Genomic DNA, 12,084 nt, shown 5'->3' on the forward strand with positions numbered 1-12,084 from the left:
TTGAAAAATGGTAGAGTGATGAATTGACTAGTACATATTTTATAAAATTTAATTAAATCTAATAACAAAACACATCTGAGAAGTCTGAAGCCTGCAGCCACCATGCTGTGTAAGCCACGACGGCAGCCTCTTGCTGCTGCTTATTTCTCGGGTGCTGGCATTTGTTAACCTATCCAATGTTTCAGAAAGAAAGCAGACAATAAAATAAGATGATACAGGAGATTTTGGGGGAAACTGATGATTTAATTTTTTCTTCTACTCCCTATCTTTTATTACCAGGGATAATTATAGGAAGGTGGGTAACTTTGTGACATTTAATTGTGAACATATCAGACGTTCATCAATATTATATCATGGCATTGAGAAAGTCAACAACTCTTCGTTACTCAGAGACTTGCATGGAGAGAGTGGACATTTTTATGAGCTTTGAGATACCCTAACAGACTCACTGCATGTCTTTCTATTTGATATCAGTAAATGTAATTTCTGAATTTCCAAGATCTCAACTGGATGATGGGAAAAAGACTGGCATTTTAGGACAAGGTTCAGCAAACGTTTTATAAAATATCAGATGTTAGGTATTTAATGTTTTGTAGGCTGTGCCCCTTGGGCCATCTTTTGCTGACGTTTGTTCTAGGGCAGTGTTAGTCCAGTGTGGTCTGTGAACCAACAACATTATGATCACATGACTATTTGTTAGAAATTCAGATTCTTGGGATACACCCCAAATGTACTGTGGGGAGGGCCCAGAAATCTGCATGTTTACTAGTTTTTCAAGTGTTTTTGATTCTCCTACATTGTTCTAGAGCTCAGGGATAAAAAAAAGCAATAACATAATCTGTAGGTTATTTGTTCTTATAGCTATTTGTTATCTATGACATTTCTTAAAAATATATTTTTTTAAAACTGTATTTCTTTTAAAGGAATTAAACTTAACCAAAGATTTAAGGTATGGATAACAGAGTATTAGTCTTTTCCTTTTACTATGAGAAATTCTCTCTGATTTAGAGATGCATATAACAAAGTATTTTTATAGTAATCTTTCATAGTCTTTTTTATAGATAGTGGTCATTAGGAATCTATATTAAACAATCATAATAATACAAGAATTATTAATTGTTACATGATAATATCTGTGATAACTGTATTATGTGCATTATTTAAGATTTTTATGTATACGTGAGACCCAAACCAGTGGATATATGCTGAAATTAAATGTGAGAATTAAAAGTTTATTTTTCAACTTTTTATACATGAGAAACTCCTATTATTGTCAATTCTATAAGAATGCAATCCATCTGATATTATCTTGCAAAGTAACTTCATTTCCAAGCATAATTATGACAGAAAGTGGGTGTTTTTCAGTGCTTGCATCTCCTCCAAACATCTGGACCTGGATAGCCTATTTAAAAGTTTACTTTTGAGTAATTGGATAACTCTCTGTTGCCTTATAAACCAAGACTGCAAATCTAAATGGCAATTATGATGTTTTCTTAAAAATCTTGAAGAATACTCAGATGTATTCATTTTCCCTTAATTAATGCATAGAGTTTCCCTCTATCAAAAGGGGATCAACAAAGTGATCTTGAAAAAAAATACCTTTAAGTATAAAGAGATATCATAATTGGAGAGTTTTCTATGTTTAGAACTCACAGGTTCCACAGCATACCTTTGTCATTCTAACCTTCAGATGTTACATTGGGAAGAATGGCTGAAATGATTTTCAGTGAATTAAGGTATCCTGTAGAGAAATTGTCCAGTAGTTGAAGTGCGATTTCTGTCAGATGTGACTAACTCCAACCCATTCTGCTATTTTAAGAACGTACCATCTAAATAACAAGTAATTCAGGTTTTGTTCCAGAATATATGAATATCTGCTATTGACAACTACTTCACAATAAACATATGCCATTCTAATATTGCCCTCAGAGGCTTATTTCTGCTGTCAGTGCAACCTTTAACAGGTACACTGTGTGGCACGACATTCTCCTTAGGAATTTACTTCAAGACACTTAAGCCTAAACTAATGGGTTTGAGTTTTGCTGTTTACAGGTCAGGAAACATTAGGTAGAGTAGAGAGACATGCTTTCAGCAGTTGAACTTGATGTACATTCTGTCTTGACCAAATACAGAATTATTGAAAACACTCCAAATAATTGAAATACTCCAAATATACTCAGATGTAGAAGGACCTTCTGTACTTGCCACCCACTGTACAATCTGATTTAAAGAGAATGTCTTGCTGTTCTTAGGACATTTTGCTCTGACATTACCTATTTAGATTTTTTAAAGTTCAGTAGCTCTTAACATTTGTCACAATTCCTTCTATCTCACTCTCATTTTCCCATCACATGGCCTGTTCCACTTGTCCCCTTTAAGATGTTTCCAAACAAAAACCCCTATATGTGGGTAGGTTTGGTTCTTGCCTTGCCCAGTCCTTCCCAACTTGTACCTGACCAGATAACTTAATTCATCTACTTAAACTAGATCTTTTCTGTTGTATCTTAAGGGAAATATTAAGATACCAATTTCTCTTAATAAAATACATCTTCATGATATCCTGATGTAATTTACTTGTAAGTATACAATCAATCACTTTCAGACTAGTCATCCCAAAGTCCAGCTTTAATTTTGTTGCTTTTAGCAATTTTCCTCTAATTTTGATTACAAACTCCTTTCTTTGGAATTCAAGGGCATTCCAAGTGTGGTGCTACCATAATTTCAGTTTTACCTTCCAGTACTCCCATATATCTTAATTGTAGTCTAGTTCATGTGGATGACTTTCTGTTGGTAAAATAGCTTTTGCAGTCTCATTGTTTTGTGATCTGTGATCTCCTCAGAACATGCCCCATATATATTTATCTCAGACTGGTAAAATCATGTTCTATTCTTTAAGGCCTCTAGGAAGTGCCTCATTTATGAAACTTTTACTATATCTCACAGCTCTTTGCACCTTCTTCCTACTTGACCGTTTATAGTTAACGTAATGATTGAAATGGTTGGGATCATAATTGCCACCTTGCTGTTTGTTTTCTAGGTTTTCCATGTATTCTTTATTCTTTCTCTTTTCTGTTTAAATTTTTATTATTTTTGTATGATTCCATTTTGTTCTGTTGACTTATTAGCTATAATTCTTTGTTGTCTGAGCAGATATAGAAATCCCTTAAACTTACTACTTTACATAGCATTTCACATCTTACCTATGAAAGTTATATTCTGCTATGAATAATAATTCTCTAACTTCCATTAAATTATAAACTTATTAAAGACAAGAATTTTGTCTTACTGATTTTCATATATAGTAGGTGCTCATTATACTTGTTAAAATAAATTGACCTGAGACCCAGTTATTCCCTGTGGTTAGCACATGATCATTTGTATTCTTCCAAGAAAAATTTGGAATTAGATGCTTGAATTGTTACTCATTTTATTTCATCACCTGTGTAAAAGCTGTCGTTCTTTCTGTTAGTTATATAAAGAACCCCAGAGAGGGGTGCCTGGGTGGCTCAGTCAGTTAACTGTCTGATTCTTGATTTTGGCTCAGGTCATGATCTCACTGTTTCTGAGATCCAGTCCTGCATCCAGCTCTGTGCACTGACAGTGCAGAACTTGCTTGGGATTCTCTCTCTCTCTGCCCCTCACCTGTTTGTGTGCTCTCTCTCTCTCTCTCTCTCAAGAAATAAATTCAGGGGCATCTGGGTGACTCAGTTGGTTAAGCATGTGACTTCTGCTCAGGTCATGATCTTGCAGTTCTTGAGTTTGAGCCCCGCATCGGGTTCTGTGAGAACAGCTCAGAGCCAGGAGCCTGCTTTGCATTCTGTGTCTCCCTCTCCCTGCCCCTCCCCTGCTCACTCACTTTCTCTCTTTTTCTCTTTCTCTCTCTCTCTCTCTCCCCCCCTCTCAAAAATAAAATAAACATTAAAAATTTAAAATAAGTAAATAAACTGAAAAAATATTTTTAAAAAAGAACACCAGAGATATCCAGAGATACCCATTGCTTTACATGTTAGTTTATTCATTGAATTAAAATAAGAGTATTGATCCTTATAACCACTTTCCAATGTAGAATAAAACTGAACAGGACTTCTGAAACACCATGCAAATATAGAATACTAACAAAACATATCTTTTAGAAGAAACAGTTATAAGCATGATATATTCATGTTTGTAAATTATCTCTTAAAATAATCTATTATTTTTCTACTGTTAGGTGATGTCATATCTTTGGTACCAAGTTTTTTTGGGCTCTAGTCTGTTACTACCTTTCATAGCAATAGGAATGAGGCTGATAGGTACAATAATGAAATAAAATAGCTAAGTGTTTGTTTCTTGATAATTAAACTGTGATTTTATTTCATTTAAACTCTAATTTTCTATATTTTCCAAATTTTCTAAAATGAATTCAAGTTCTCAGCACCAAAAAAAAAAGGTTAATACATTAAAGTAATACTACTTTGATAAATGAGCACAACATAGATGAATGCTTATATTTTAAATGACATAGTTAAATGTCCATCTAATGGTCTCATTCAGTCATTGTATGCACAGTAATCACTGCATTCACTTGGAATTGTATGCAGTATCTGAAGACAAGAATTAAACTTAAGCTACCAGTAAAAGAGGCCAATTTGAATAAGCAAAGTGTAGATTTAAAAAAATATATATCTAGGGCATGCATTTATTACTAGGCTTTCAAGAAATCTCATCTGAACAGTTATGATGGTAGTTATGCTTTGAAATATGCTGTACTCCAAATTATTTTTCACTCAACTTTAATTATTTTTATTCCCATTGCAACAAGAGGAGATGATCAATATCTAAAAATAAACGGTCACAAATAGCTTTTTTTCCTTTCTTAACACAAAGGGGTGGTACTATGAAGTAAGTGGAAAGTGCTTCTTGGTATTGGCTACTTATATTTAAAGTGCTGATAATGTTAGAGGTAAAAAAATAATTAAATTTCTTTTAACAAGCTCTGTTTGGAGGACTTTATTTAATTCACTATATCTATTTTACTTATTTACAGCTGTGATGGAGTTAGTTATGTTTNTTAACAAGCTCTGTTTGGAGGACTTTATTTAATTCACTTTATCTATTTTACTTATTTACAGCTGTGATGGAGTTAGTTATGTTTAAAGTCTTTTAGAGAAATCCCTCCCCCAATACTTTCCTGTCCACGTAAGATAGGCTCTAATAACACATTTGAGAAAAATAGTTTTAAAGTCTTTAATTTTAAAAGAATACTCAAAGAACTGAAGCCTCATTTAGAGAACTGTCAGCAACTGAATCAGAAAAATGAGACAGGTACCCACACACTTCTTGCCAGTAAATGCCATGATGCCTGCCCTAATGGGTAGCAACTTGACCTAAAATTATTCTGCTATACTGGTTTTATAATTTCTACCTCAAGCACAAAAATGATTAAATTGTCACTAGTTAAGAAATTAACACAAAAGTATCAGTTTTCACAGTGAAACTGGTGGAATTCAGAATACTTGGGGCAGGGGTAGGGATAGTGAGTATTGGGAAAGTTGAGGATTAGGCCTATTGCTTCATGAGCATTTCACCTTGGACAAACCATGTACATTTGCTTGTGCCATCTATAAACAATTCTATTGTGAGTATCAAATTAGGTGTATTAAAAATGGTTCAAATATGTGAAGTACAAAACAACAGTAATATTTATTAAATGGGTAAGAAATAAAGAGACTTGATAAAAGGAATTTGTTTTAAATAATGAGTATATACAGATTTTTTCCCTCCATTTAATGTTTGTTTTCATCAGCTGCAGTGTAATTCAGTGAAATCTGAACTATATGCTAAGAGAAAATTTTCAACATGATGTGAAACATGTTAGATCAAATTTTGTAATAATAATATACCAGAGTGAAAACTTCCTTTTAAAATTCAAGTTCTGGTAATATACTTTTACCTGAAATGTCTCCTCTCAACTGTATATATTAAAATGCCTTGCTGTTTTCTTATGGGCTTGCTCAGTTTTCAACCTTTTTAGATCCATTTTCCCTGTCCTTAGATATCACTGGTTTTTGAATAATATTTGAAATGTTACTTTAGCTTGCCATTCCCAGCTGAAAGTTGGGTAAAAAAGAGAAAAGATCAGTAGTCTTTTCACATGAGATTGTTTAAATTAACTTTGGAAAAGAAAAGAAATGCAGAGAAAAATGAAATTTTAGAAACCATTCTGATATCATCCTATTTTAAGTACATAATTGTTATCTTCTGCTCACTCTACACTTTCCTTCCCCACCCTCCAAAATTTGAAGAAATAACATGTACTGTTCAAAAAATCTTAACTGAGAGAATCATCACCAAGAACTGAAAGTTCATTTAGATATTGAAAGAGTTTTTATGGTCTTTGTTTCCATTCAATCCACTGATGTTGTGTGCCATCAGTATAAAGGTATATATGTAGTACATCCTGTAGTTTAATTTTTTCTACAGTTTTTAAAGTAATATCTGCTTCATAGAAAAATTTGGGGTAATGGAAAGAAAAGTATTGCTTTTAATCCTTCTACCCAAAGAAAATCCCTGTTATTTTCTTTTTTTATTTCAGCCTATTTTCATCTATATACACATATATTTTTTGAATATGGTTTTTTTCATTTAGTATTATACCATCATTTTAAAAATTTTATTGCATTGTTCATATTAGGACTTTTTTAAAAATTCCAGTATAGTTAACATACAGTGTTATGTTATTTTCAGGTACAATACAGTGCTGGACCAATGCTATACGTTGCTTAGTGCTTTTCATGCTAAGTATACTTCTAATCCCCATTACCTATTTCACCCATCCCCCTGTCAATCACCTCCTCTCTGAGAACCAACAGTTTGTCCTCTGTTTAAGAGTGTTTGTCTCCCTTTTTTTTGTTGTTCATTTAGTTTCTTAAATTTCACATATGAGTGAAATCATAATGATATTTGTCTTTCTCTGACTGATTTATTTCACTTAGCATTATACCCTCTAGATCCATCCATGTTGTTGCAAATGGCAAGATTTCATTCTTTTTTTTTTTTGCTTAGCAATATTCCATTACATGTACACACACACACACACACACCACTTCCTTATCCATTCATCTATCAGTGGACACTTGGGTTGCTTCCATATCTTGGCTATTGCAAATAATGCTGAAATAAACATAGGGACATAGGGGCACATATATCTTTTTGAATTCATGTTTTCATATTCTTTAGAACTTTATTTTTTTTAAGTTTATAAAATGACAATATTCATTAATTTTTAAAAATACAGAAAACCATAAAGAATAGGGACTTGATATTTCTATACATGGTGAAATGAGCCCCATAGTAAGTCTAGTTGCCATCTGTTACCATTGAGCTATACATTATATCCCCATGACTTACTTATTTTATAACTGGGAGTTTGTACCTCTTAATCCCCTTCATTTATTTTGCTTGTCTTCCCAACTTTTTCCTGCTCTGGGAAACAAACAAACAACGGTTTGTTTCCTATATCTGAGTCTGTTTCTGTTTTGTTTGTTTGCTTGCTTTTTTAGTTTTTATTTTATTTTGAGAGAGAAAGAGAGAACATATGCATGAGTGAAAGGGGCACAGAGAGGGAGACACAGAATCCCAAATAGGCTTGGTGCTGGCTGCATAGAGCTTGACGCAGGACTCAAACCCATGAACCATGAGATCATGACCCTAGTCGATACTGAGTCGAATGCTCAGTTGACTGAGCCACCCAGGCTCCCTTGTTTGTTTGCTCTTTTAGATTCCACATATAAGAGAAATCATATAGTATTTATCTTTTTCTCTCTGATGTATTTCACTTAACATAATGCCCTCTAGGTCTGTCCATGTTGTTGCAAATGGCAAGATTTCATTCTTTTTTTATGACTGAATAATAGTCCATTGTATATGTACAACATCTTTATCCACTCATCCATCAGTAGACACTTAAGTTTGCTTCCTTATCTTAGCTATTGTAAATAATGCTACAATGAACATAGGGGTGCATATATCCCTTTGAAATGGTGTTATGACTTTCTTTGGATAAATACCCAGAAGTGGAATTGCTGGATCATATGGTAGTTCTATTTTTAATTTTTTGAGGGAACTCCATAGAGTTTTCCATAATGGCTGTACCAATTTACATTCCTACCAAAAGTGTATGAGTGGCCCTTTCTTCACAACCTCACCAGTACTTGTTACTTTTTGTCTTCTTAATAATAGCCAGCTTGACCAGTGTTATTTTATTTTTAAATCTTTATTGAAGAAAATGGAAAAAATAATCTTCAAAGATCAATATTGAAAGTATTTATTTTTTCCATGTTTATTTATTTTGAGAGAGAGAGAGAGCTGGGGAGGGGCAGAGAGAGAGGGAGAGAGAATCCCAAGCAGGCTCCATACTGTTAGTTCAGAGCCCATTGTGGGGCTTGGTCTCAGGAACTGTGAATCATGACCTGAGCCAAAATTAAGAGTCAGATGCTTAACCAGCTGAGCCACCCAGGTGTCCTGCAACTGTTTATTTTTGATGAACAATTCTCTCTAAATTATGTATGTTTTCTAATCATTTTTCTTACCTGTATACTATTTTATTTTTTAAATGTTATTTATCTTGAGAGAGAGTGCACACATGCGAGCATGGTAGGAGCAGAAAGAGAGGGAAAGAGAGAATCCCAAGTAGGCTCAGTTCAGCATGGAGCCCAACGTGGGGCTCAATCTCACAACCCTGAGATCATGAACTGAGCCGAAATCAAGAGTTGGACACTTACCCAACTGAACTCCCCAGGCACCCCTCCTTTATACTCTTAAATACAAATCTTTAAAAATAAATTATTTATGAAGTCTTTTCTAAAAATACATTTTTAAATAAAAATTTTCACAAGATTCTCTCTCTCCCTTTGCTCCTCTCCCCTGCTTGTGCTTGCTTGCTCTCTCTGACTCTCTCTCTCTCTCTCAAAATATATATATATGCATAAATAAGTATTTTTTAAAATATTTACTTTTGGGAGAATTCAAGCAGGGGAGAGGCAAAGAGAGGGGGACAGAGGATCTGAAACAGGCTCTACACTGACAGTCTGATAGCAGTGAGATCAATGCGGGACTTGAACTCACAAACCACAGGATCATGACCTGAGCTGAAGATGGATGCTCAACTGACTGAGCCACCCAGGTGCCCCTGTATAAATAAGCATATTGAATGTACTGCTCTTCTTAAAATGTATTCCTGCTGTTTAATCCAACCTGTTTTATCTTAATCAGGGTGTTATTTACTCAAAGTAAATGCTTGAGAGAAAAGAAGAGCTTTTCTAGGATTTATTTAATTGATATTTGTGGTTTAAATTCTTAGAGTATATTATTTGTGAATACTAAAAAATAAAAATTAAAAATAAAGATTGCAGATTTTTTTAAAAGTAANTTAAGCAGGCTCCACACCCAGCACAGAGCCTGATGTGGGACTCCATCTCACAACTGTGAGATTTTGACCTGAGCCAAAACCAAGAGTCGGACACTTAACCAACAGAGCCACTCAGGCACCCCAATAGCCCAGAAGTGATTTTTAAAATTTCATTAAGGGGAGATGTCTGGGTGGCTCAGTTTAGCATGTGACTCTTAGTTACAGCTCAGGTCATGATCTCAAGGTCTGTGAGATCAAGCCCTTAGTCAGGCTCTGCAATTGCAATGTGGAGCCTGCTTGGGATTCTCTCTCCCCTCTCTCTCTGCCCCTTTTCCCTGCTCACTCTCTCTCTCTCTCTCTTTTTCAAAATAAATAAACATTTGGGGCACCTGGGTCAGTCAGTTGAGCATTTGACTATTGATTTCAGCTCAGGTCATGATCTCACACTCATGAGTCAAGCCCTGCATGGGGCTCTGCGCTGACAGTGCATAGTCTCTTCTTCTCTCTGCCCTTTCCCTGCTCATGCTTTTTCTCTCTCAAAATAAATAAATGAAAAAAAATTAAATATTAAAAATAATCAAAGAAAAGTTCATTACAGATTTTATAATGTTTATTTTTGAGAGAGAGCATGAGCAGGAAAGGGGCAGAGAGAGAGGGGGACAGAGCATCTGAAGCAGGCTCTGTGCTGACAATAGGAAGCCCAATGCGGAGCTCAAACTCACAGTGAGGTCATGACCTGAGCCGAAGTCGGACACTCAACTGAGTGAGCCACCTGGGCTCCCTTCATTAAGGATTAATGCAAGGAAATTTGGCCTATAAGTTTTCTGACGATAGTTATTACATTTTGCTTCATTACAGTTTATCAGTGTGAATAGTACCTCCTTTACCTTCTTAGTGGACATTTTATATCATTTACTCTTATATTTTATGGCAAAATAGGGTAGTGGGCTTTGATATAAAGTATATCTGAGTTCATCATCCTGGCTCTGCTTTTTGATACACTATATGAACTTGGACAAATTGCTTCACCTCTCTGATACTCTTTATCTGTAAAAGTGCATCACACCTTGTTGGATCATTTTAGGGTTGTGATGAGTTGATGAAAGATCTAGCCCATAATCTGACATTTAGTGGGAGCTTAATAAATGTCCATTTTACTTACCTTATATGCAAAGGAACCTTTGGAAACTCTAAACTCAGCTAGTTTTTATTCTGCAGATATTTAAAGGAGTGGTGCTCTGCTTACTTTTGGTATTGAGTAGCAGTGAAGAAAGACCTATTTCTAGAAGGAGTACTTTTTTAAAAAAGACTGCTTTAATTTAGGATGTTCTTTAGATTTTAATGCAAATTGTTACTCTGCTTCATATTCTGGAAGATATTTTGACATAAAACAGGAATGAATTTTGATCTCCTGTGAACCTGCCATCCCTGTCCAACATATTTAACTTACTTAGAGTTGAAAATGGAGAACTCAAAATATGTAAAGGTAAAATGCCAGTGTGTAATACTCAGTCCTACAGAATGCTTATTATAAAAGGGATATTAATATTCAGGTAGTAAATATATGTAAAGTTCTAAAGGTGGGGATATAAATTATACTGGGAAAGGCACAGTATATATTCTGTGGTCTCGTGTAGTCAGTATTAAAACCTATAAAAGCCCAGCTAGAAGAATGTCTCATTCATCTCAGACACAACTTTAAATAATTGTTTGCTACATTGGGGTTAGTGCTTAGGCCTTCTTGAATGAGACATTCTAGGTGACCTGAAAATTAGACTGGAGCTTTTGAGATTAAAACTGGGACATTTCAACCAAAAACCAGGACAGGTTTTACATGTAAATTTTAAACAATGTGTATTATATTACTTAGCGTACTTGTTGATGGAAACATGAAAAGTGATTCTGTTTTATTTTGTATTTAAACAGCATATTTAATTCAGTGTAATTATACTTAATCCTTTGTTTTCTTTGCCTGTTTTATTTGATCGTGAAGAAGCAAAACCAGTGTCTTTTAAAATTTTTCTATATAATTCTAATATAGTGAATCAGTTATATCTATAACTATTAGGCACAGTACCTAGATAACTTGAGGACTTTTAAAAAAAAATTGTATGTCTTTTATTTTGAGAGACAGAGACAGAGAGTGAGCAAAGGAGGGGCAGAGAGGGAGGGAGACACAGAATCTGAAACAGGCTCCAGGCTCTGAGCTGTCAGCACAGAGCCTGATGTGGGGCTCAAACCCACAGACTGTGAGACCTTGACCTGAGCCTAAGATGGATGTTTAAGAGACTGAACCACCCAGGCGCCCCTTGAGGACTTTTATTCTGAAGACAAATATAAAATTAAAAATAAATAGAATTTGCAAAGCTGAGATTATATTATATATGTATGCCTGTATCTCTTAAAAGGCCTAGAGTTTTAGAATCAAAACAAATATAAACACACACAGAAATCCTCATTCTTGATATAAAATATAAAATGTTTATTGATAGCTGTAAATTTACTGAAGGCTCAGGATGAAAAGGTAATTAAGAGTGATGAAATTACCGCATGCTAAGACTTTAGGATAGCAGTATTTAGAACATTGGGACATAATCATTTATTATTATTCCAGCTTTCTGACATTGGCCTGACTTGTGAACAAAAACCTAAAAACTTATGTATATTATATGAAAGTGAATGCTGAATTAGATTGT

At 34.5% G+C, this 12,084-nt stretch overlaps 1 protein-coding gene across 1 annotated transcript in view; it reads left to right on the forward strand.

Annotated features, from left to right (window-relative positions):
• CNKSR2 (connector enhancer of kinase suppressor of Ras 2) overlaps positions 1-12,084 on the forward strand; it is a 231,532-nt gene that overhangs the window by 33,611 nt on the left and 185,837 nt on the right. The gene's annotated exons all lie outside the window — the stretch shown is intronic.

The sequence above is a fragment of the Crocuta crocuta genome, unplaced genomic scaffold (assembly GCF_008692635.1).
Source record: "Crocuta crocuta isolate KB4526 unplaced genomic scaffold, BGI_CrCroc_1.0 scaffold488, whole genome shotgun sequence".
Taxonomy (NCBI): domain Eukaryota; kingdom Metazoa; phylum Chordata; class Mammalia; order Carnivora; family Hyaenidae; genus Crocuta; species Crocuta crocuta.